The 26264-nt window shown below is 45.2% G+C and overlaps 1 protein-coding gene across 14 annotated transcripts in view; it reads right to left on the bottom strand.

Moving 5' to 3' along the window:
- The window catches only part of TACC2 (transforming acidic coiled-coil containing protein 2), a 230714-nt gene extending 206131 nt beyond the window's left edge, over positions 1-24583 (bottom strand). For 11 of the 14 annotated variants that reach the window (XM_069566725.1, XM_069566735.1, XM_069566728.1 and 8 more), the window contains exon 1: positions 24228-24583. The gene's annotated coding sequence lies outside the window, so the exon portion shown is untranslated. Of the gene's footprint in view, positions 1-552; positions 863-24227 lie in introns of those variants that run through there. The other 3 variants (XM_069566726.1, XM_069566730.1, XM_069566732.1) reach the window with 1 other exon arrangement.
- Positions 24584-26264: the final 1681 nt, after the last annotated feature.

Raw genomic sequence — 26264 nt, 5'->3', positions numbered from 1 at the left:
GGAAACAATGATGAATGTTAAAATCACTGCACCCTTCTCCATTAAAATAACTTCCTTGCACCTGCCAGGCCGAACCACACACAGCTGGAATTACACATGATTCGATGTGACATTAATTTTTCAAACTCATTCACCAAATAAAATTCAATAAATTTTCTTAAGAATCGGAACATCTAAATTAGGTTTTCAGTTTTTAAAATTTTTATTGGAGTACAATTGCTTTACAATGTTGTGTGAGTTTCTACCCTACAGCAAAGTGAATCAGCTGGACATATTCATTTATCTCCTCTTTTTTAGATTTCTTTCCCATGTAGGTCACCACAGAGCACTGTGTAGAGTTCCCTGTGCTATACAGTAGGTTCTCATCACTTATCTATTGAACTAGATTTTTTAAACTAGCTTTTAAAATGGCCTCTGGCTCAGTGTAAATTTCAAAACCTCCTGGAGGGAAGCCTGACTGTGTCTGGAAGTCTCTCCCAGTGACCTCTAGAACTGCCCCGCTTTGGCTTCCCCAACACCAGCGGGGAAAGTACCACTCTGCCATCTACTTACGGTCGGGGATAGTCTGTTGACTTTGGAGGCCGAGGCCCACGGAAAGTCTGCGTGTCAGCAACTGGACTTTCTCTTCCTCCATTCAGAAGCAGGCGAAGTCTAAGCAGAGGCGCTGACCCACCTAAAGCCGTCGGGCAAGCAGCCCAGTCTCCACCCACGACGCTGACACAAACCAGCTGCACCCCATACCTGGGCAGAGCCTGCGAGCCGCGCAGTGAATACACAGACATCAGCATTTCCCAGCCCATTGAGGCTGGCCTTTCACGCGGAGGATTTTCCCCGTTTGTACATAAGCTGGGCTCCTTTCAGCAAAGGCTTATCTATACCAACACTGGCCCCTGTGATCTGATTGGCCGCACCTAGTGGAGCAGGACTGCCCTGCCCCAGGATCAGGGGCACCATGAGTCACTCTCGCGCCCTTACGGTTTAGAGAGAGGGCCAAACCTTTCCTTCTAGAAAATGCTCCAAGGGCTTCCCATTTGCACCTGGGAAAATTCCACCGTAAATAACGTGGAAAGAAAGAAAACTTGTGGAAACAGGATGACGCCAGCAATCTGGCACCTGTTTATGGTGTGATGCGTGCAGAATGTACTTACCCAGGCGTGGCTTGAGTTTCAACAAGTGAAGTTGTAAAAAGCCCAGACTGCGGGTAGGCAGACCTGTCTGCCCAAGAAGGAGGCTCTGCAGCCTGCGGGTGGGGCTGGTGATGGGCTGGCCCCTGAAGACCCTTGTGTCCGGCAGCTTCCTTCCTCCCCCGGATTCCAGTGATTAACAATCAGCCACTTATTTGCATGAATGCAGCCAATTTTAAAATATAATATGCTATATTTTTTGTAGTGGCAGATTTGCATTCATTCTGCAGAAAACCCTTACTTCTGTCCCCACTGTGTGACTCCTCCAGGTAAACAAGTCAGGCTTCATCAAAGTTTTCCTGGAGACCAGGTGTCAACAAGCTCAGAGGAGTGTCAGGATCTCCTTGGAGGGGAAAGTTGGATGTGGAGGGGGATCTCAGGGCCCCACTTCTGCTTCAAACAGAGTGTATGTTTCAGCAGGCAATGGATGAGCGAGTTGAGATCTATCCATACAGTGGAATATTATTCAACAGTAAAAAGAATGAAATTCTGACACATACTGTAACTTGGACGAACCTTGAAAGTACTATGTTAAATGAAAGCAGCCAGACACAAAAGGTCACATATTATGTGATTTTTTTTGACATGAAATGTCCAGAATAGGTAAAATCCAGAGAGGCAGATACCAGCATTGTGAGTGTATCAAATGCCACTTAATTTCTCACTTTAAAATGGTTAATCCATTTGCAGCAACATGGATGACCTAGAGATTATCATACTGAGTGAAGTCAGACTGACAGAAACAAATATATGATATCACTTATATGTGGAATCTAATAAAAATGATACTAAGAAACTTTTTATAAAACAGAGATAGGGACTTCCATGGAGATCCAGTGCTTAAGATGCTGCACTTCCATTGCAGGGGTGATGGGCAGGGTTCTATCTCTGGCTGGGGAACTAAGATCCCACCTGTGCTGTGCGGATTAATGTATATACCCTACTGTATACAAAATAGATAACTAATAAGGACCTACTGTATAACACAGGGAATTCTGCCCAGTATTCTCTAACAACCTATATGGGAACAGAATCTGAAAAAGAATGGGTAACTCACTTCACTGTACACCTTAAATTAACACAACATTGTGAGTCAACTTTAATAATAGTAAAATAAAAGGGTTAATTTTGTATCATGTGAATTTCACCTCAATTTTTAAAAGTGAATGTGTTTCATATCTTGAGATTCTGCATAAGATATTGCTTAAAAAATTAATCTACTACTGGGGGAAAATTTTGCAAATGATTGCTTTTGGGTTTACTAATACTGCTACTGCTACTGCTAAGTCACTTCAGTCATGTCCAACTCTGTGCGACCCCATAGAAGGCAGCCCATCAGGCTCCCCCGTCCCTGGGATTCTCCAGGCAAGAACACTGGAGTGGGTTGCCATTTCCTTCTCCAATGCATGAAAGTGAAAAGTGAAAGTGAAGTTACCAACACTAGAGTTCCATAAAATTGAGAATTCAAGGGATAAGAAACAAGAACATTGGCCTACCCTCATCCCTCACTCCCATCAAAAAATCAACAGAGAATTCTTCTAGGGAAGAGGAACTTTTTAAGCAAAATATCTTAGATGAGCCCATTGGGAATGAAGAAAGGTCCCAAGCAAGTCTTCAGCAGGTGAGCAAACATAGCAAAACCCTGACAAAGGGAAGGAGGGAATGGGGGCTCCCTCCCAAGGAGCGGGGTGAAGGGCATAGAGAAGATGGCCAACCCAAATGGCAGAGTCCTATAAAGACCGTGAAGGTGGGGGATGTTCAGTATTCAATTTTCAGCTGTGTACACTTCAGCAGGGCAAAGCCCCTCCAGGAACCACTCCCTCGGTCAACTCTGCAGCCTCATCTGTTGCTGTGACCACCACGAGCCCCTGGACCACGGCTACCAGACATTAAGCATCGTTGTTGACAGCTGTCTCACTGCTGTTGTCCTGACCACCACCAGGCATCAGAGTCACTGCCACTGGGGAAGAGCGTGAAGGAGTAGACAGACTTTTCAGCTTCTATCCCAGGAACTAGTGCTGGGCCTCTTTTAAAAAGATAGATTTCCCAGACACAGGGGCAGGGCACATGGAATCCAGAGTACCTTCATTCCTTGCCATGACCCCTTTTCCTCAAGGCAATACTCTGACGGGATCCCAACAGCAGTCTTATCACAATCTATACATGTTTGTAGTTAATCAGCTTCCCTCTCTTTGTGCTGTTTTCTTCCAAGCTGGACATTCAGCAACTGACCAGTCTCCACTTCCTGCCACAGATGGTGAAAGGCTCACGTATGTGAGCTCCATCATCTGTCTCTGGGACAACCTGCCTTTGGAGGCAGGATAAGGTTGTGATTATGAACCAGCCCCTGGGGCCAGAGCACTGCCCAGGGAACACCAACTCCACCACCTACCTGATGTATAAATGCTGGCAAATTGTTTAACTTCTCTGTGCTCAGCTTTGCCATCTCTAAAATGGGAATCAGAACAATTCGTCCCTCATGACTGTGGTGAGATATGTTCTATAAAGCTCTTGCAATAGATTAAACACTTGATAAATTGTTGACTATTATACTATTACTGGCAGTGGGTCTCTTTGGAGCTTATGCTGCCTTCTTTTTTATCCCTTCAGAAAAATCACGTATTAAGGTGTTACTAACTAGAAATTGGTATGTCAGCTAAACTGACTTGTGCATTAAGAGACAGATGTTGATGAAGACTATGTATAACATAGGCCAATGAGAAGTACATGGTTTAACACTGACAAAGCAATTGACGTTGAAATATTTACTGGGCAAGTGACATGTCATTCCAATTCTGTCCCTCTATGTGATCATCACTAGGTGCCCGATGGTAATTTAACTAGAGTTACTCTATGTCCCTGGGTGAATGAAGCTGCACTTGTTCAAAAATGATCCACGGTTTAGGTTTCTATCTGATTCAAAGCAGCTCGCCACAAGCAAGACTGAATTCACAAACATTTCTTCTACCCACCTAGTCTCTTGCAGATTCAAATATAAACTTTGTTTTAAAAGATAGTTGTTTGCAAGAATTTTTACTTTTCAACTGGTGTATGGATTGGTGTCATATCATCACAGCTGCAAATATAAACCAGGACAGCCTTTTATCCCTTTTTTAAAAAGACATTTATTTGGCTGTGACAGGTCTTAGTTGTGGCATGAGGGATCTAGTTTCCCGACCAGGGATCAAACCCCTGCATTGGAAACGCAGAATCCCAGCCACTGGACCACCAACTCAGGACTGTCCCCAGGACTGTCTTCAGTCCATTCATGCAGTTACTCATCTGTTTAATAAATACTGAGCTCTTTCTACATGCTAAGCACTGAGGTGCTTATGTTCCCCTGCACTTACTGCAAAACTATTAATATGAGGCAGGTATGTTCTTTTTTGTATGGATAAACAGTTGAAGTTCAGGAGAGAGTAAGAGGAAGGATGGAGTCTGGTTGGTCCCAACTCCAGTATTCGATGAACAATGTAGTGCGGTCACCCTGGAAGACTGTCACCTAGAGTCCAAAGGTAACTAACTGCCTTTATTGCTCACTCATTTATTTCCATAGCAGAGCATGGAGTTGTCCACTGAAGCTTCTTGGGAAGGCCCCAGCTTATGAATTCCACCCACTAATCTGGAGGAGGGTAGAAGGTAAGGTTTGGTCTGGTGATGAACAATCATAGCTGGGGCAGCCTAGCGGGGGTGGGTAGCCAGAAGCATTGCTGAGAGGAGCCAAGAGCATCACTGGGGAAATGGGACTTGGAGTCAAGTCCGACAGAGGAGGGGATGAAGCCAGGAGAAGCGGCACGGCAGCTCAACTGTGCGGAGCAGGATGGGGGTGGAGGACTCGGCTCAGAACCCAGATTGTGCTGTCTGGGCTGACCCCCCACTTTATCTGCTGTGTACAGGGTGGGAGGCGCAAGGAGTTGGAGAAACGAAGCTGAGATCATGCAGGCCTGGTTTCATCGATGATAACACCTGGACTCAGCGAGGTTTTGCAGCCAAACTCCCACTGTCCTGTGAATGATCTACTGGGATGTGTTGATTCATCAGTCTCTTTGAGTTTTCTGTGCAGGGCTTTTAATTCTCTATTTTAAAAACTTTTTTGTGTGTGGGGGAAATGTATGTATTTTACAGGCTTAATACATTTTGATTCTTCTTCAGCATTGAATCGTCTCGATTGTTGACCTTGGAGACACCTTCTCCAACACAGATGAGGAAATGGAGGCCAAGAGGGTGAAAATGATCTGCCTGTCCTCTCACAGCAAACCCGGGCTGGAACCAGAACTGGACTCAGACCAGGTTTGCTTCCAAGAGGCAGGCTGCCCTGCCAAGGCCTCTGCAGGCTCCAGAGTGGTCTCCAGACCAGCCTAGCAAGATCAGATAGACCCATCTTTCCTGTGTCTCACTGTCCTCTGGGCACAGTGGCCTCTGGCCATTCAAGTCCTGAGTCAGCCCAGGATGTGGGGGGCCCTGATTAGGAGGGAACACTCGCTCGCTGGCAGTGAGCTCAGATTCACCTGACCCAGCAGCTCCTTTGGCTGCTTGGCAAACCCAGTGACCTCAGCTAGCTGCTGTTCCCACAAATGGCCCCAACCCTCACTCAGGCAGGCAGCAGCCTCAGCCTCTTCCTCCAGTGGCTGAATTCAGTTCTACTAAGTCCCTACCTTGCACAGCTGAGCACGGAGCTACTTATAGCTCTGTTATCATGTTCCTGTTTTACTACAAACAAACACCCGTAGCCTGGGAAGGGGATTTATTAATATTAAGAGGCACTGCCTGCTTTCTGCCCTGGCAGAGGCCCTCCCTGAGCACCGCGGACCTGGCTGCTCCAGGGGTTTGAGTGAAATCACAACTCTTCCTTCATATCCTCCCTTAGCCTCTTGTCTTCTTCTCTCTCCCATCTCTGAAAGTCAAAGTTGCTCAGTCGCGTCTGACTCTTTGTGACCCATGGGCTATACAGTCCATGGAATTCTCCAGGCCAGAATACTGGAGTGGGTAGCCTTTCCCGTCTCCAGGGGAATCTTCCCAACCCAGGGATCAAACTCAGGTCTCCTGCATTGCGGCAGATTCTTTACCAGCTGAGCCACCAGGGAAGCCCAAGAATACTGGAGTGGGTAGCCTATCCCTTCTCCAGCGGATCTTCCCAACCCAGGAATCGAACTGGGGTCTCCTGCATTGCAGGCGGACTCTTTACCAACTGAGCTATCAGGGAAGCCCCCCATCTCTGAAGCCACCTGGAAACTTTGATGTGAAAAGTTGAGTCTCATGGAACTTAGAAATCACCTGTTCTCACACTATGGAGATCAGACACAAGACTCTGCTCGGCTGGGCCAGTTATTAAGTTCTTGTTTCTCAGCTCCAAATCCACTCTATTCAGATGCTGGGAGACTCTGAAAACCCCACTCCTGCTTTGCCAACTGCTCCTTAAGAGTCTCTGCCAGGGGAAGGCAGAGCCCAGAGGAGTGAGGCGGAAGTAAGGCACACAACCTCCTGTCTGCCTCCCGCCTCTGGGAGCATCACCCCAGGCTCACCGCTCCCTCTCAGCAGCCACAGTCCCCCCCTGGGGCAGCGGAGGAGTCCAGTTTTCCCAGCTCTCACAGAGCTAGCCTCATAGACATCAGCCCCAACTGACTGGAAATCCCTCCACAGAGGTCTGAGGTCCCCTTCTGTGGAGCCCCTCCTCCATGCCTGTGCTTCTCGGTGCTCCCTAAGCCCTAAGTGTGATGCCTGCTTCCTGCAGTGTCTGCCTTCCATCATCCCTTAAAGTCTGCCTTTGTATTTACCTAGATAGCAATCCTTTATATTAAATTCTTGCTGTTGAAATAACTGGGACATTCTGCCTTCTGACTTGACTCTGATATGCTGGCAGAGCTGAGATCAAACCCAAATCTTCTTTCTCCTGGTTCCAGACTCTCTGTCCTGAAACCCAATAACCATGGGTCCAATTAAATGAAAAAGTAAAGCGAGTTCACTCCATTAGCAGTTCTAACTTTTATGGTGGCTTAGCGCTAAGTCGTGTCTGACTCTTTGCAACCCCATGGCCTGTAGCCCACCAGGCTCCTCTGTCCGTGGGATTTCCCAAGCAAGGATACTGGAATGGGTTGTCATTTCCTTCTCCAGGGGATCTTCCCGACCCAGGGATCAAACCCAGGTCTCCTGCATTACAGGTGATCTCTTGCATTGCAGGTAGATTCTTTACCAACTGAGCCACCAGGGAGGGAAGCCTTTAGGGAGTTGTTTAGGATTCCCCATCACCAACAATATACTCGAACCCAATTACAACCTGGACTTTCTGTCATCCAAATGTCAATCTCTATTGCCAGCTATTAGAATTGGGAGGGACTACAGCTCTGGCCTCTAAGGCTCCCAAGCTTTTCACATAATGGCACACAGAATTTACTATTGTTGTTTAGTGGATAAGTTGTGTCCGACTCATTTGCAGACCCCATGGACTGCAGCCCAACAGGTTCCTCTGTCCATGGGACTTCCCAGGTAAGAATACTGGAGTGGGTTACCATTTCCTTCTCCAGGGGATCTTTCTGACCCAGGGATCGAACCCACATCTCCTGCGTTGGCCAGTGGATTATTTACCTCTGAGCCCCCAGGAAGCCCCCGCACACAGATTGTGATCACAGAAATACAGCCCCTGATTGGGGACAAGGCTCCTGGATGGCTTGTCCACTGCCCAGTCCCCATCTGGTCACATCAAAAATTGAGGATATCAAAATCTTGTAACTTCTCTCCCCACCAGAGGGCTACTGGCCTAGAGTGGAGAAGCAGAGAGCTAATATAAGGCTTTTGTTGACAGATGTTGAGGATCAAGCCAGAGAGTTTAGGTTACCTGGCCCCTGTGTAAAGAGCCTCACTCTTGGTGGAGCATCCCAGCTCTCCTCCATCCTGCAGCGGGCCAGACTGGGCTCCTTTTCAAGCCTAGCTCAGTATTTCTCCAGAGAAGAAATGGTCTTCCTGTAGCAGAACAACTTGATTTAATCTGTGTAGATGCAAATTCTGGCAGAAGCTGGAGCTCAGGGAAATGAGTTGTTTACCCTGCTCCCGTGTAAAACGACAGCACTTGGGGTTTGGTTCCTGAGGTGGAAGGTCAGAGAAGAGGTCACAAGATCAGAGAAAGGAACTGGGGGCTGGAGGAGATGAACCTGGGCTTTGGTGTGAGACAGAGAAAAAGGTAAAGGGGTGGTGGAACTTCCCCTGAAATGGGGTAACTTGAATAATAAGAATGTCTAACATCATTTTAACGTTGTTTTCTGTTATCGTATCTCAAAGTCTCATGTACAAATGTGAGAGCTGGACAATAAAAAAAGGCTGAGCACCGAAATATTGATGCCTTCAAACCGTGGTGCTGGAGAAGACTCTTGAGCGTGCCTTGGACAGCAAGGAGATCAAGGCAATTAATCCTAAAGAAAATCAACCCTGAATATTCATTGGAAGGACTGATGCTGAGGCTCCAATACTTTGGCCACCTGATGCTAAGAGTTGATTCAGTGGAAAAGACCCTGATGCTGGGAAAGATTGAAGAGGAGAAGGGGATGACAGAGGAAGAGATGGTTGGATGGCATCACCGACACAATGGACATGAGTTTGAGCAAGCTCCAGCAGATGGTAAAGGATAGGAAAACCTGGCGTGCTGCAGTCCATGGGGTTGCAAAGAGTCTCGGACACAACTGAGCAACTGAACAGAACAGATCACAGAGTCCTTCTCTCTCCCCCAAGTTTTCACGCTACGCTCACCAGTGCTTCGCAAGTACTGTGTCTTGCTTTATTTGGTTTTTGGCTATGACTGGGGTTTGCAGCTTGAGGAAAGGGCTGCGTTTTATTCGTATTTGAGTCAGTACAATATGGAACAAAGACAGCATAAAGTAGGGGCCTGATGTAGAGGAGACAGAGAGTATCATAAACCTTTGGGGATTCATGGAAATCTGAGGGTGGACTTTGGAGATCTCATAAGCATGGACTTGAACTGGAGTCTAGAAGGGCAGGGAGGTCTGTAGGCATTGTGGTAGAGCTGATGGTGACCTCCAAAAGTGCTCAAACCAAGGGGCACCTCCCACTACTGCGGCCAGTGCCCCTGGCCCTGTGGTGAGCCATCCTGACCCACGCTTCCACGGGAGACCCTCCAGCACTAGCAGGTGAAGAACGTTACGGCATTCCTCAAAGCTGCTTGTTGTTTATGGTATTATGGCAGATGCCATAAACAAGTTCTTTGCCTCTGATCTCCACGACCCATCGAGGAATCATCTGGACCCAGAGAGGTGTTCATGACTGTTCATTGCTCATGCCATTTTATCAGACTCTCTGCATTTCAAATTGCATCTTAACCATCACAGGCAACTGTTATTCAATCAGCATTCAATGCCTATTCTCTAAATCTCTCCAAATAAATTATTCCACTTTTAAATTTTAAAAAGGGCAGGGAGACCCCATCTGACATCTGGGTAAGCATGTATTTATAAACTTAAATAAAATCCACAAAAATAAAAGTCGGGGATCACACATACTGTTTGTATTCTTTTTGAAACCTCTTTTTTTCCATTTAACAGTAACATATCAAAAATATTTTCCCATGGCTACAGTATCATATTTAATAGCCACAGTGCATACTAAGTGGTTGCCAAATTTTAGCTGTTTAAAAACACACGTCTCATTCCTTATAACTTCTTTCTGCCTAGGATGGTGGAGGAGGTTATAGAGTGAGGCAGGTCGCGGGGGGCAGGGGTGTGGTTAGCCTAGACCGGCTGCCTCAGGTTAGATGAAGCAGGAAGGTACTGAATCCAGAGACTTGTGAAGGGGGGATAGACTTAGGGGCACAATCAGGTTGGCAGGGTCAGAAATGGGGCCAAGGACAGAGCCAGCACAAGCAGATAGGGTGGAGAGGGGAGGATTCTTGTGTCAGGAGAGTCCTGGAGCCCTGTGCTCCTTTTTAATGGGGACATCTGCAGTCTCTACTGGCAGTCACATCCCAGGACATTTGACACAGGTCTTGAAAGGTTTAGTTCATGAGCTGGAATCTGGTTCTTTGGGGACAGAGGCCAGGTATTCATGGTGATGATGCCCTCTAAATTTTGAACCTCTAAACTAGGACCTAGGGATAATCATGGAATCCCTGCTTGAATACCTGCAGCGATGAGAACCTCACTCCATCCTGAGGCATCTTGTCTGGAGAGAGGTATACTGGTTCACTGGAGAGTTATTTCTATTGCTTCGCAGTCTAGATTCTGACTCATGATTCCATGAGAACTGAACTAAGGGCTCTGGACAACAGTGACTACAACTTGGACGTGGGCTGGGCAGTAGCCAGTGCTGAGGCCGCCTGAGAACCAACAGGGCCAATCTAGCTGACTTTATGGACCATTATCTTAGACATGGGTGCAGACCTTTAGTCAAGGACCAATCTAAATCTGCCTTGTTCTGAGACTGCATTCAATCAGCATGTTCTCTTGTCTTCATGATTGATGAGTGGTAGCTGTCAGTTAGCCAGCCCACAGCTGACCACAGACACGTGAGGGATCATAGCTGAGACCAGCCAAAATTGCCAATCCAAAGAATCAGAGGCTAAATGAGTGGTTATTGTTGTCAACCACCAAGTTTTGGGATGGTTTATTGCATTGTTGTTGTTTGGTCGCTAAATCATGTCCAACTCTTCATGACTCCATAAACTACAGCACGCCAGGCTGCCTGTCCTTAACTTTCTGCTGGAGTTTGCTCAAACTCATGCCCATTGAGCTAGTGATGCCATTCAACCTTCTCGTCCTGTGTCATCCCCTTCTCCTCTTGCCCTCAGTCTTTCCCAGCCTCAGGGTCTTTTCCAATGAGTTGGTTCTTCGCATCAGGTGGCCAACGTATCGGAGTTTCAGCTTTTGCATCAGTCTTTCCCATGAATATTCAGGGTTGATTTCCTTTAGGATTGACTGGTTTAGGGGTATCCTTTTAATATTCCTTCATACCAGCCTGCACCTAGTTCTGCTTGGCCATCTTGAAAACATCACAAAGAACACTATATGAGAGAGAATCAAGGGATGGACCAAATCCCTCTTGAGCGGTGAGATGACAGTTTACAAGAACAGCTCCTTGACGGGTGGCCACTAGTGGCCTCGTGGTCTGCACCAGACGAAGTGTCATTGCCCTTTCGATCCCTGAGGACGATGCTCTGAGCATCCCACATTACAAACCACGCATAAAGCCTTAGCCCAAAGTGGAGACATGAAGCTGAGTATTGATTTGCAGTAAGAGGTCTCTCTTTTTTTTCTTGTCAAAACAGATCTTTGCTGATACATTTAAATATAAGGTTCTCCTTACTCACAATTTCCATACAGTCCTTCTCTGTGGACTGGATACTAGCAAAACCTATTTCTTATGAAAACAAGCTGTTGAAACCCACAAAAATTCAGACATCACTTTGAATCCAAAAGCTGAACTGTGCTGTCATTTTTGGAAATTAAATACGGTATCAACCTAATTGGGAACTGTAGGCTAAGGGAAGGGTGAAAGGAGGCTGGAACGAGGGCTAGGAAGGCTGTTTCAATGCAAACAACATGATAAAGATCTTGAGTGTAGATATAGTTCCAGTGCCAATCAAATCAGAGCCAAAGATATTAACACGGATGAGTCACGAGTTAGAGCTAAACTAAGAAATGGAAGATATTTGCCTTCTCAGATGGTAAAGAGTAGCCTGCCATGCACAGCAGACCCAGGTTCAGTCCCTGGATTAGGAAGATCCCCTGGAGAAGAGAGTGGCAACCCACTGCAGTATTCTTGCCTGGGAAATCCCACGGACAGAGGAGCCTGGGGGGCTACAGTCCATGGGATTGCAAAGAGTCAGCACAACTAGGAGATTAACACACAGCGGCATGACACAGTTCATAAGACTTTGCAAATGTAATTGTTAGGCTTTAGAGAGAGTTTTGGCTAACATCGGGCACTTTCATTATGTAAAACAGAAAATAGCTTTCTAAAACCTCTGTTCTTCAGGTAAGTTTGTTGTAAATTTATCTTTAAAATATTAGAGGACTTCTCCAGAGAAGGCAATGGCACCCCACTCCAGTACTCTTGCCTGGAAAATCCCATGGATGGAGGAGCCTGGTGGGCTGCAGTCCACGGGATCTCGAAGAGTCGGACACGACTGAGCAACTTCACTTTCACTTTTCACTTTCATGCATTGGAGAAGGAAATGGCAACCCACTCCAGTGTCCTTGCCTGGAGAATCTAAGGGACGGGGGAGCCTGGTGGGCTGCCGTCTATGGGGTTGCACAGAGTCGGACACGACTGAAGCGACTTAGCAGCTGGTGGTTCCAGTGACTAAGACTCCATGCCCCCAATATAGAGGGACTGGATTCAATCCCTGGTCAGGGAACTAGATCCTACATGCCACAACTAAGACCGGTGCAGCCAGAAAAATAATTAATTAATTTTTAAACATAAGGATAAAAATAGTTATAATATAATTTTTAAAGTGCTAAGGATAAAAATAGTTATTATATAATTTTTAAAGTCCTAATAAATAAGATTTTGTTAAGTCTTATTTTTTCTTAAGACTTTGTTAAGTCTTATTCTTTTCAGCAAGAACAAAAGAACATCTTAATCCTATTTTCCTTTTTTTTTTTTAAGGACTGGAGAGCATCTGCTGGTCTCGAACCAGCCTCAGAGAGGGTAATTGGGTAATTTGATCACTCTGTAGTCGGAGGAACCACTGAGCTACAGACAGCCCCTGTTTTCCTGTTTTTAAGTTAGCTGTGGGGACAGCTGAAACAATAGAGGTATCCTAACCACCTGCCTCCCACTATTTCCCCCCAAAATGATACAAAACAATGAGAAAGAGAAAGGAAATGTATGCAAAAACCAGGTCCTTAGTATAAAAGAGAAGTTTAAGCAGTCTTCAAAATAACTGTAAATAAAAAGAGAAAACTCAGACAGTCCCAGAGCACAATTCCTCAGCTCCCATGCTCACCCCAGCACGAACTTTGTAGAAAGCACAGACAGACCTAGTACCCTAGTGATGGGATTAAAATTCCCACCTTAGGGACTTTCCTGGTGCTCTAGTGGTTGAGATTCTACACTTCCAGTGCAGAGGGCACAGGTTTGATTCCTGGTCAGGGAAGATCCTGCATGTCACATGGTGTAGCCAAGAAAAATTCACTTCAAGACAAGATAAGAAAAATTTAAACAGAACAATTTTCTCTGCCCACTTGAGCTTCCTCCCTTCCCTCTGGGATGTATCACGTATCTGTATTATACCTCAACAGACTCCCCCTCCACAGTGGCAGAAATACCCATCCAACCATAAAGACCAATTTTTCTCCTTCTGGCACAAGTCAGGTAACTCCTTAGAATAAAATATTTCTTTCTCAGTCTTGTAAGGGGTTGTGATGACCCGCCACTTGCCTTGTACATGTGGACATCCTTGGTGAACTTTATGTATAATGTCGATATATCATTCCCTTAAAGATAGTGATTGGTGCAGAACAGACAGGTCAGATAACCTGGGAAGATACTGGGTGGCTCCTAATGGAAGTTCTTTGCTTAATTCCCTACTTGCGTATGTGTGCTAAGTCGCTACAGTCATGTCTGACTCTAGAATCCTAGGAACTGTAGCCCACCAGGCTCCTTTGTCCATGGGATTCTTCAGGCAAGAATATTGGTATGGGTTGCCATGCCTTCCTCCAGGGGATCTTCCCAACCCAGGGATTGAACCTGAGTCTTATATCTCCTGCATTGGCAGGTGGGTTCTTTGCCGCTAGCACTATCTGGAAAGCCCCAATACTTACTTAGGACCTTGTTAGTGTTACTAGGTGTATTACCTGTTTTCTGCCTATTTACTAGATCCTTGGTTCTTGCATTATCAAATGTGTGACTGAGCTGCAGATAAAATTAACAATGATTAGATTACTTGAAATGATTGATCAAATATATAGTCCTATAAGACCATGATGGTAATAGTCTAACTCCTAGATAAGAGTCAATAAGAAGAAACCATTTCCTGAACCAAACAGACTAATAAGACAGATGGCCCAGAGGCTTTGGACTTCTGTTAACAGAGCTAAACCAGCAACAGCACATTGAGGGGCTTATCAACAAAATCATCACCTGAAATAGGAATGAGAATTCCCAGTGCAGTGGGACAAATTAGACACAAAATGCCTCCCAAACCTTGGGAGGAATTAATATGCTTCCAAAAGATAAGCACTACCCAGTTCTACCAGACACAAGTCATTAGCCACTAGAGTCACAGACCTGCATACGATACACCTTGAAAGGAATTCAGGGCAAAGATCAGGATGAGGCACTTTGTACTCTGGGAAAACTGACAAAACAGGCCTTCAGATAGTTAGATATCTTCAGGAGAAAATTTTTATGAACCTAGATTCTTGCATCTTCCCTTACTTAAAAAAGCACCAAAACTATTAACTAAAATGTCTGCTCCTGCGGCTAGCGGCAAACTTCTGTTCAAGTGTGTCCCTGATTGCACGTATTCTCTTCCGCAAAATCACAGACATATTGGCCTCCTCTTTTACCTCTGCAGAGCATTTCTCAGAGCTCTCTGGGAGGTTGTCTCATGGATTATATTCCTCAGTTTGAATGGAATGAAATTTTCCTCTTTCTCAGACTGACTTTGAATGATTTTTTTTTTCTTTGCTATCAGAAAAACAGTGAAGACAGAAGGAAGATGAGGTTGGTCTAAAATTATTGTCAGAATGATTAAGTCTGACTTATTACTCTAAGTCAGAAAATACCAAAAAAAAAAAAAAGTGTGTGAGCAAATCAGAGCCTGGACTTCAAAGGGGCAGGGTCTCAAAACACAGGGCATTTAAAGAGACAGGCGCGATGTAAAACGCAGTGCTCTGGGGGAGGGGAAAAAAAAGCAAAAACCACAGGAGAAGCACTCTACGGTAACTGCATGCTGAATGGGGAAAAGAAGGTGCAAGAGAAAATTTAGAGACTGACAAGGGAAAAAGAGAACCGCAAAACCTTCCCCACCCTGTGCCACCAAACTTGGCAGACAGAACAGGGCAGTATTAACCCAGCAATCCTGGAGAGCATCCCAATGTTATAAAAATGCAAAAGAGGAATGTCAACAAATCTATACAGAGCTATTGCAAAACAGGAAATATCAGGAGACAGCAATTCATATATATCACCTGGGGAAACTCTTTCCCCTACCCTCAAAACAGCTAGAAAGCAGAAGAAAATTGTAAGTCAGTCCACCAACCCTGAATATTCATTGGAAGGACTGATGCTGAAGCTGAAGCTCCAATCCTTTGGCCACCTGATGAAGAGCCGACTCACTGGAAAAGACCCTGATGCTGGGAATGATGGAAGGCAAAAGGAGAAGAGGGTGGCAGAGAATGAGATGATTGGATAGTATCACCGACTCAATACACATGAATATGCGCAAACTCTGGGAGATAGTGAAGGACGGAATAGCCTGGTGTGCTGGAGTCCATGGGGTCACAAAAAGTTGGACACAACTTGGCAACTGAACAACAACAACACCAAACAATTAAACGTTCTTAAACAAGCATTCGAGTATAAGTCAGTTCAGTTCAGTCACTCAGTCATGTCTGACTCTTTGGGACCCCATGGACTGCAGCATGCCGGGCGAGCATGCCGGGCGTCCCTGTCCATCACCAACTCCTTGAGCTTGCTCAAACTCATTACCATCAAGTCTGTGATGCCATCCAACCATCTCTGTTGTTCCCTTCTCCTCCCGCCTTCCATCTTTCCCAGGATCAGGGTCTTTTCCAATGAGTCAGCTCTTCGCATCAGATGGCCAGAGTATTGGAGTTTCAGCTTCAGCATCAGTCCTTCCAATGATATTTGGAACTGATTTCCTTTAGGATGGACTGCTTTAATCTCCTTGCAGTCTAAGGAACTCTCAAGAGTCTTCTTCAACACCATAGTTCAAAAGCATCAATTCTTCAGTGCTCAGCTTTCTTTATAGTCCAATTCTCACATCCAAACACAACCACTGGAAAAATCATAGCTTTGACTAGATGGACCTTTGTTGGCAAAGTAACGTCTCTGCTTTTTAATATGCTGTCGAGCATAAGTAAAACACTTTAGACTGGAAACTCAAAAACTCAATGAACAAAAATCAGGGGGAAATGCAAAGACAGTTCACTGGACTCAGGAAGGAAATAGAAACCAGCTGGATTACCTCAGAAGTAAATAAATCATGAGGCACCCAAGAAAGAAGAGATTCAAAAAAAAAAAAAAGTTAAACAAGGGCACTGAAAAAAATCAGGTAAATGATGACGAGAATGAAAAAAGACACAAGAGAGAAGCAAATAAGACTTCCCTGGTAACCTAGTGGGTAAGAATCTGCCTGCCAATGCAGGGAACACGGTTCGATCCTTGGCCCGAGAAGATTCCACGTGCCACGGCGCAACCAAGTCATGAGTCACCACTACTGAGCCCATGCTCTGGAGACTGTGCTCTGCAACGAGAGAAGCCACCTCAGTGAGAAGCCTCCACACTGCATCGAGAGAGCGGCCGCCATGCTACAACTAGAGAGAGCCCACACACAGCAATGAAAACCCAGGGCAGCCAACACTGAACAACATTTTAAAATAAATAAATTCTAGTTGTGGCATCAGCCATAATTAAAACTATTTTTTTTTGAAGAAGAAGAAGAAGCAAATAGGGTCAGAGAGAAAATATGGAAATGGGAGACAGAGAGTAATATCCCTTTTGTTGAAGACCTTGAACAAGAAAACAAAGCAATGGAGGAGAGTAGATATTTAAAAACTATGATCCAAGAAAAAATTCCTGAAATAGAAAAATACCTGAATCTGTACATATTGAAAGGAATCACTGAATACCTGGGAAAATTCACCCAGAACAATCAATTCCCGAGGCAGCAGAATTTGTAAGTTATTATATGCTGAAATCTGTTTTATTCTAGCCTTGAGAGATGAAGAACTGGTTGACTGAAGATGAACTCCTTCATTCACACTTTAGTTCATTGGGATTTGGAGGGGTTTTAAAATGCTATTGCACGATTACTTTGCTTTGTGTGTTGATTTTTAATAATATGAAAGCACTCTAATTCTTTTGGCTTTAGAAGTTATTTGATATTTCTCTCTGGAGGTGATGAGAATTTTATCTTTTATCTTTGAAATCTAATAGTTTTACTATTGGATAAATGCGGACCTAAACTCATGCAGAAAATCTCACTGTTGCTACGTTAAAGAAACAGAGTTTGAGTCTGCCAGAGAGGATAGAATTGAAGGGGGAAGCTCTTTAGGGAAAGAGCCAAAATCTGTACACAGATTCCCCTCAAGTCTCTGACCAGTTCCTAGAACTCACAACCTCAGGGTGAGCTCCAAAGAGCTCAAGAAAAAGCAACAGCTAGAAGCTAAAAGATCTGAGATGGGGTTAAAGCAACTGCCCAGTGTTGAGCAGGTAGTTTGCAGTTCAAAGTCCCATGAAATTAGAAGTGTAGTGAAAGTGTTAGTTGCTCAGTCATGTTCAACTCTTCTTGACCCCACGGACTGTATAGCCTGCCAGACCCCTCTGTTCATGGAATTCTCCAGGCAAGAATCCTGGAGTGGGTAGCCATTCCCTTCTCCAGGGTTTCTTCACGACCCAGCGGTCAAACCTGAGTCTCCCGCATTGCCAGCAGATTCTTTACTGTCTAAGCCATCAGGGAAGACCCCCCGACCCATGGAATTAGAGGGGCTTGGTTAATGCTTTGCATTTCTCATTAAAACCCTGGAATAACTACACCATATGAATAAAGACTATATTTCAGGACTAAACATTATCCCCTAGGAATAAGGGCTAAATCAAAATAGACCTACTTTAAGAAAGCTGAGCACCAAAGAATTGATGCTTTTGAACTGTGGTGTTAGAGAAGACTCTTGAGAGTTCCTTGGACTGCAAGGAGATCCAACCAGTTCATTCTAAAGGAGATCAGTCCTGGGTGTTCTAGAAGGACTGATGCTGAAGCTGAAATTCCAATACTCTGGCCACCTCATGGGAAGAGTTGACTCATTGGAAAAGACTCTGATGCTGGGAGGGATTGGGGGTAGGAGGAGAAGGGGATGACAGAGGATGAGATGGCTGGATGGCATCACTGACTCGATGGACGTGAGTCTGAGTGAACTCTGGGAGTTGGTGATGGACAGGGAGGCCTGGCGTGCTGCAATTCATGGGGTTGCAAAGAGTCGAACACGACTGAGCGAGTGAAATGAACTGAACTGAACAAGGTCTAAAACTAAGCCACCACATGATCAAGGCAACCTCTCAGTAACTTCACTGCCTGTAGAGGAAAATACAATATTGTTTAAAGGAAGAGAATAGAATGTAGTACCTACTATGATACCCAATACATAATAACAGACTGCTGGATATGTGAGGAAGGAGAAAAACAGAACAGAAAACAGAAATCAAGAGGGAGAATGATCAATAAAAGCAGACACACAGATGTCCTAGAGGTGGAAGTAGCCGACAAGAACTTATAGGTAACTACAATGGTGAAAGACAGGAAGTTTCTGGAGGACATATATAATGGAGGATATAGGAGAATTATGGAAACTTGGGCGGAAGGGGGGTGTGGAATAGAAAAGTACCTTAAGAGACATATCAACCCAAGGAAATTTGTGGTTCTTGTTTGAGTCCTGATTGAAATAAACTGCCTTAAAAAACGACACAACCAGTGATATTTGAATACCAACAGGATTTTTAATATTAAGGAGTTATTGTTTATTTTTAGGTATGATGTTATTATTATACACATATTAAAAAGAGTCCTCATCTTTTAGAGGTAGATACCTTAATATTACTGATTAAATGATGGAATGATTTGCTTGAAAACAAGATCATAGTTGGGACAGACATTAATGGCAAGTAGAGTTATAAATGAAATAAGATTGTCCAGATGTGGATAATCATTGAAACTAGTAATTGGTATATGAGGATTCTTATAATATTCTCCTTCCCTTTGTGCATGCTTGAAAAGCACAATAAAAAGTGAAGACAGGGAAGGAGATTGGGAGAGAGGAAAAGAAATTCTTCCTCTTTCATGTGTGACTCCAGTTCTCCAACAACCCCAACTGAGTCGATCTTTGCCCCATCCATGGTGATGATTGCAATCAGAGCATCCCTTTCCAAGCATGCACGAAGGTGACCTGCTAGTAATTTGTTGTTGTTGTTTTTCAGTTGCTAAGTTGTGTCCGACTCTTTGCAACCCCGTGGACTGTTACCTGCCAGGCTCCTCTGTCCATGGGATTTCCCAGGCAAGAATACTGGAGTGAGTAGCCATTTCCTTCTCCAGGAGATCTTCCTGACCCAGGGATCGAACCCTGGTCTCTTATACTGCAGGTGGTCTCCTGCATTGCAGGCAGATTCTTTACTGAGTGAGCCACCAGTGGTGTGTGCTGTGTGCTAAGTCACTTCAGTCATGTCCAACCCTTTGCGATCCCATGGACTGTAGCCTCCAGGCTTCCCTGTCCATGGAATTTCCGGGGCAAGAATACTGGAGTGGGTTGCCACGCCCTTCTCCAGAGGATCTTCCTGACTCAGAGATTGAACCCATGTCTCTTGTTTCCTGCATTGGCAGGTAGCTTCTTTACCACTAGCACCACCTGGGAAGGCCCAAGCCACCAAGGAATGAGGCATTTGCAAAAGCATCTCAATCTTAGACAGCCTGGGGCTGGTGCTGGGGGACAGGGAAGTACACTCAACAGACGTCACATCGCGATGCTTCTGCCAGATGCTGCTGCACACAGTACCCTCACCAAATGTTCTTCAAAGAACTGGAACACATAAGAGGATGATCTTGTGACTGACAGGATTCAAGAGTTGTTGTCTCATCTGTTTGCTATGAAATACGAGATGCAAAATAACGTCATCAGATCCTAACTTGAACCTATGTTTCGGCAGAAGTGTAATCATAGGGATGGTTTCTTAAGTGACCAAAAGTGAATACAGAGCCATGTTTTTTTTTTCCTGTTTTTTGTTTCTTTGTTTGTTTTGGCTATGCCCCTTAGCTTGTGTGATCTTAGATCCCTGGCCAGAGATTGAACCCAGGTCCTTGGCAGTGAAAACACTGGACCATCAGGGAATTCCCAGGGCCATGTTTTCTAAATTCATAGAGTCATGTACAAAATTGTGTCCCCGCAAAATGAGAAACTTGGTCCTACTTAGAAATGATCACTCCAGCTTCACCCGCCTCCAAACCCTTCACAGTCCTTTCATACCAAAGGAGCACAAGCAGAAAGAAATAATAGTTCATGGTTTAAATCTTGCAATTTGGGATTTGATCAGCACCAAAGGCAACTATTCAGAGGTGAGTTGGACCTCTGGACGTAGAGTCTGGACGTTACCTTGGTGCCCCGGAACCCTGAGCTACAACCAGTTTTAGGCATTCCAGAACTTCGCACAGATATAAGCAGCCTGGCTACAGAAAGTGAGCCCTCTTTGCTGGAACAACATTAGCCTGCGTTGCTGGGTTTAATCTCTTTATAATTCTTTGGCACCACTTCTGGCACTGGGCTCAGCCAAGTTGTTCCCTGACTTGAGTGTGGAGCAGAAATTCCCCTTTTTAGGTCACAAACTCAGAGCACCCTCTCACACCAGTGACTCCACTATGTCAGTTTTAAACATCTCCATTAACATTTACGAAATGTTAGCAAAGTGGCAGCTATCCTGAGTTGCCCCTGCTGTACGTAGGCATTGCCCATGATTGAAACATATGCACAAACTTGCCTGCCAGGCTGGGATTGTAAAAACACATGGATCTCCACCTCTTCTGAACACAACTGAATCAAGAACCCCAGGACAAGGGTCATGGGTTATTCAGCGACTGTCAGAGGGTGCAGCCAAGCCCACAAAGATTGTCTCTCTGTGTGAGTTTCTTGGTTGGTGTCTGGCTGCTCCTCTCTTGTCTCACCACGTGCAGTCTTGGTCCCCATGCCCTGCCTTTGCTGTTGGGATGGGATCTCTTGTGCTGAGCCGGACAAATCTCACCTAGGCTTGTCATCTCCTTGGGAATCAGAGCGTTGGACCAGCGTGAGCATCACAGTGAGTTTGGTTTTCTGCTGGCTGATACGCCACAATCTGGTCAATGGCGTTTGTCCTGGCTCTCTCCCTTCCCTATCAGCCACCCACTGCCGTCCCCTACCCCTGGCCTATTAAATCCACATCCTTGCCTGCACTTGTCACAGCCACCCGGCTTATACTTCTCTACTCCCACCAAATCACACACTCAAGCAGCAGACTTACAAGGGCTTGCCTTTATGCTTTGCTGTGAAACCTACACTTTCATCCTTCTCTCTGCCCGCCACATACTGACTAAGCACTCATAATACCCAGGTCCTTGGCAATGAAAGCACTGGACTGCCAGGGAATTCCCAGGGCCATGTTTTATAAACTCATTGAGTCACCTACAAAATTGTGCCCCCACAAAAATGAGAAACCTGGTCCTACTTAGAAATGATCACTCCAGCTTCACCCACCTCCTAACCCTCACAGTCCTTTTGTACCAAAGGAGCACAAGCAGAAAGAAATTATATTTCATGGTTTAAATCTTGTAACTCAGGATTTGATCAGTACCAAAGGCAACTATTCAGAGGTGAGTTGGACCTTGGTAGAGTCTGGACGTTACCTTGGTGCCCCGGCACCCTGAGCCACAACCAGTTTTAGGCATTCCAGAACTTCGCGCAGATATAAGCAGCCTGGCTACAGAAATCGAGCCCTCTGTTGCTATTTGATAGGGGTCTTGGAAGTCCATGAAGGAGGCTACAAGCCAGGAGGCAATGAGAAGGAGGGCTTAGCTCAGCGCCAGAGACCCCCAGAGCCTGTGTGTGCTGACCTGAGTGGGGACTTGGAATGGGCGCCCAGCAGAGATGGGCCCACCTTCAGACTGGAATGAAGCAGGTAGGAACTGAGAAGTAGGGGTTAAAAGAGTTGCTACAACGCAGAGCTGTGTCTTCTCAACGAATCCCCCCTTCTCTTTTTAAATGAATTTCTGTTTCTTGCAACCAAATGTTCCTGGATTAAAACCACACTCAAAAGTTGCCCATGACCTTCACACTATGGCCTCTTCACAGTCCTCATCTTCTAGCATTTCCGTAGCACCTGACACTGTTACCCACCCTCCTCCACAAACTCCCTCCACTTAGGACTTTTCTGAAAGGTGCTGCAAAACCTCGTTCTCTTTTTCCTTCTCCAGTGCTCCTTTTCTCCTCTTTGTAAAGCCCTCTAATGAGATTCAGGTTTTGGTCTTCCAGCCTGGGTTTCTCCTAGAAGATTCCACAGGTCCCCTTGCTTCCTCTACTGAGCCCATGGAGAAGACTCCCCATCTAGACACCAGCCCTGACCTCTCCCTTCCACCTCCACTGCATTTTTAACTCTCTGATGGATATCTCCACTTGGATGATGCATAGTCACTCAACCTCCTGAAATGCACATTTGATATCTCCCAGCCAATCCCTCTCCTGACTTTCCCATTTCCTCTGAGAGGCCCACATTCTTTCAGCCACATCCCCTGGGGCTCTCACGGTAACTCTACACTGTGTTGTGATTGCTTACTTAGTCTCTGTCTCCCCACCAGCCTGGGGGCTCCACAGGGGCCTGGATTATGTGACTTTCCTGCCACTGTTTCCAGGGGTCTGGTACATGGAGATCACTTAAAATGTTCGCTGAATGAATTGATGATTATCTGTTATTTGCCCCTCTGCTTCATTCCTCTCGTCTCTCCAATACATACTCACCAAGCCCTCTGAATTCTTCCTTCTCAAGGTCTCTTTTCTTGTCTCCTTCCTGCCCGTTGCCTTGGCTCCTGGGCCAGACCCTCATGACTACCCATAAGCGCTCTTGCAGAAGCGAGCTGGTCTCCCTGAGCGCAATTAAATGCCTGCAGAGTGGGAAATGCCACCCTCTGGGAAGATGGTGGCAGCAGAGTTTTCAGGTCTTCCCAAAACCCCTCTTGTAAACAGACAGAACAAACTGCATAGTAAAAGTAAAAACCTGTGGACACTCACAACAGAACTGGATTATAAGGGTTCCCCTAACCTCAGCCATCCACAGGGCCCACCTGGTTTCGGCATCCATGCAGGAGGACACGGAGAGAAGCAACAGGGCAAGGTCAGCTGGACCTGAGAGCAGGAACTCCGCTCCCCCCCCCGCCCCCCTACCAGGGAGCCCACAGGTATTCACTGGAGAGGATGGTGGGCCAATATGGGAGCCGCAGCTAAAACTGGGAGGAGCTTTGTCCCCCGCATCCACACAAACTCAGCTATTACACACTGGATTATACGCAAGAGTAAGTGGGATAAAGAATTTCAGTCTGTGCATTTCTGTTGCACGGAACGTGCTGTGAAATGAAACACACACACACACTCACGGATACACACACACTCCCACACTCCACTGTGTTTAACTGAGCTGCTAGATTCTCTCCTGAGGCTAAGTTCACTGCCTTACTTCAGTGTGATCTGATGACTGGGTTATAGCTGACACCAAGTCAAACTCAGAAACACTCGGCTTTTGTTGAAATCACATGGCAGCTCAAGTTGGCAGTCACGACGTCAGAAGCAGGTCTGAAAAGGTACTTGTGGAGTCTAGAGAGACGCTGTGCAAACATGTCAAAATCAACAGCATCGCCAGCTTTAAAATAACTTGTTGTCATAAAGTCTTGGTGTCTCAGGCCCTCAGGGCTCTCTTAAATCATCATTCCACAGGCTCATAAATACTTGAAAATCCAGTTTGCCGTTGGCAGAATCATCACAGAAGCCAGAAGAAATTTCAATAATCACCTAGCCCAAACTTTATTTTACCAGGGAAGAGACGGAGGTCTACGTTAATGAGGACTTGTCCTACCAAAAGCAACAAATCACTAAGTGGAAAGAAAAAATTCGGTTTATGCGGCTTTGGAGACAATCAGAAGGGGAGAAATAAGAAGCACAGATGGGCCTTCAATTTCCCTTTATAAGGGAAAAAGAGAAAGAAATGCATTTACCCCGCTAATCTCGGCAGCCAAACCAGTTTAAAGCACATGTTGCTCAAAGGAATAAAGCCATCAATCTGAGGCTTACTTACCCAGTATCCTCTCAGCATGAGGGGCAGAGAGGGGGAGAGGCCCTCTCTTCCTGATGTTACGGCTCTTCAGCACTGCCCTGCGCCCGCGGTCTGTCTTCCCAGGATCACATGGAAGCGTTCTATAAATGTGCCTTGGCTTAAGGTTGGGAACGCTGGCCTGGGAGCCGGCAGTGTGTAAGCAATCTGACCCAGGCCAGAGGCAACTTTCCAGAAACCTCTGCTGCCCAGAAGGAGGACAACAAGGGGCAGAGAGCTTGTAGGTACTGGGAGCCTGAGGTGTTCTGTTTTTCTAAGTGTATCTGGGATCTGAAGCCAGTCTCTACTGCTTCAGGCTGCAATCAAATTTTCTTGAGGGCAGTTCTATATTTTGCTTACTTTTCAAAACAAAATGGTCTTAAAAAAAAAAAAAGGCTATAAAATGAGAAGTTCTTTTGGGACAGGCCACTGTCAACTTCTACCAGCCTTGTAAAATCAAGTTGTCTTTTTTGAAAATGTCACTAGGCCCCCTTGGGAAAGGGGAAGTGAGCAAAGGCTGTTAATGCCGATTCTAAATGGCAAAGATACCTAAAAAAAAAAAATTCCATCAGTATTTTATTGTAGCCACACATTCTGGGAAACACTCACTCAGAAAGACAATGCAGATAGTGGAGTACAGTTTATTATACCCGCGAGCCCAAGGCAGAGTATCCTCTTAGCCAAGGACCCCAACCAGCTTTTGTGAAACCCTTATATACCCTAAGCATATGTGTCCAAACCCACATCCCCAAAATTCCCTGAAACTAGTCTGAGCAAAGGAAAAAGAGAGATACAATCAAAGTTAACCTGTGATTCATAAGCCTTAAGCCTAGGTAGTTAACAGCGGTCAATTGTCAATAGGTTGTGGTCATTCCCCAGTAAGCATAATAGAATTTATGATTCTATTCGGTTACACAGATAATTAGGGTACTCTTTTGGGCAATGGAGAGCCCTGGGGCTCTTCCTTCGGGGGGCCTGTTTTTTCAGTTGGTATGTCGTCTCCATAGATACTGGGCATATAGCTCATAGTCTGGCCCAAGATGGAGTCTTGCTTTCAAGACTGAGCCTGTTCTGTTTCCTCCTTCATTTAATGAATTAAATGTGCAACTATGCAGTGGGAAACTGAGCAACTCTTAGAAATGATGGGGTGCTCTTTACGTGCCAACACCCAAAACTCTCCAATATACATCATTAAGTGAAAAAAAATTTAGAGGCAGCACAGTGTGTCTAATATGTCACCCACCATCTACGTAAAAAAAGGAGGGTATAAGTTTGCATACGATGTATAGTATTATGTACAGTATATAAATTCTATGTTCTGAAAAACTCACACTATACTGTATTATGATACATAAATTAATGACTCTCTTTAGGAATTCACAGGAGAAACTAGTGACAGAGGCTGCTTCTGGGGGGCGGGCCAGGATGGGCCAGGGAGGGGTGGAGACTGGGGTCCAGAGAAAGAGGAAGATCGCCTCCTTTTCTGGTCTAGGAATTTTAACTCATGTGAATAGTAATTTTTTGAAGAAAATTTGAAGGGTGATCTAATTTTCATTAGCGTTAATATTTAATTTTCAAAACTATTCTACTATTCAGAGCACTGAATTCAACTGATCATAAATCCTACTTCTCATATATTTAAATATTTTGATTGAATTGAGAAGGAATTCTTTAAGAAGATGGAGTTCTGTGATATGTGTGTGTATGTAAAAACCCTATAATAGCAAAACACCGAGGCGTCTAAACGTTGGATGTTTAGTCCCGATTCATCTTTCTAACCTGGACTTGGGTCAAGTGTCCGAACATTATATGTTCAGTTTCATCAGGTGTAAAATTGTCCCCCACCTCACCTTCTCCACGGGCCTACACAGTCGAAATAAGACAAGGATATAAAAACCCTCTAAAAGCAGAAAACCCCTATTCAGGAATAGGATGGTTCAGGATGATCACATTTGATGTTTTCTTGAAGTTCTTGTGTAATCCAACCCTCAAGTATTTTAAGTCATATTTTCCCTTAAGAAC

The sequence above is a fragment of the Ovis canadensis genome, chromosome 22 (genome assembly GCF_042477335.2).
Source record: "Ovis canadensis isolate MfBH-ARS-UI-01 breed Bighorn chromosome 22, ARS-UI_OviCan_v2, whole genome shotgun sequence".
Classification (NCBI taxonomy): domain Eukaryota; kingdom Metazoa; phylum Chordata; class Mammalia; order Artiodactyla; family Bovidae; genus Ovis; species Ovis canadensis.
This window is presented reverse-complemented; position numbering and strand designations above follow the sequence as displayed.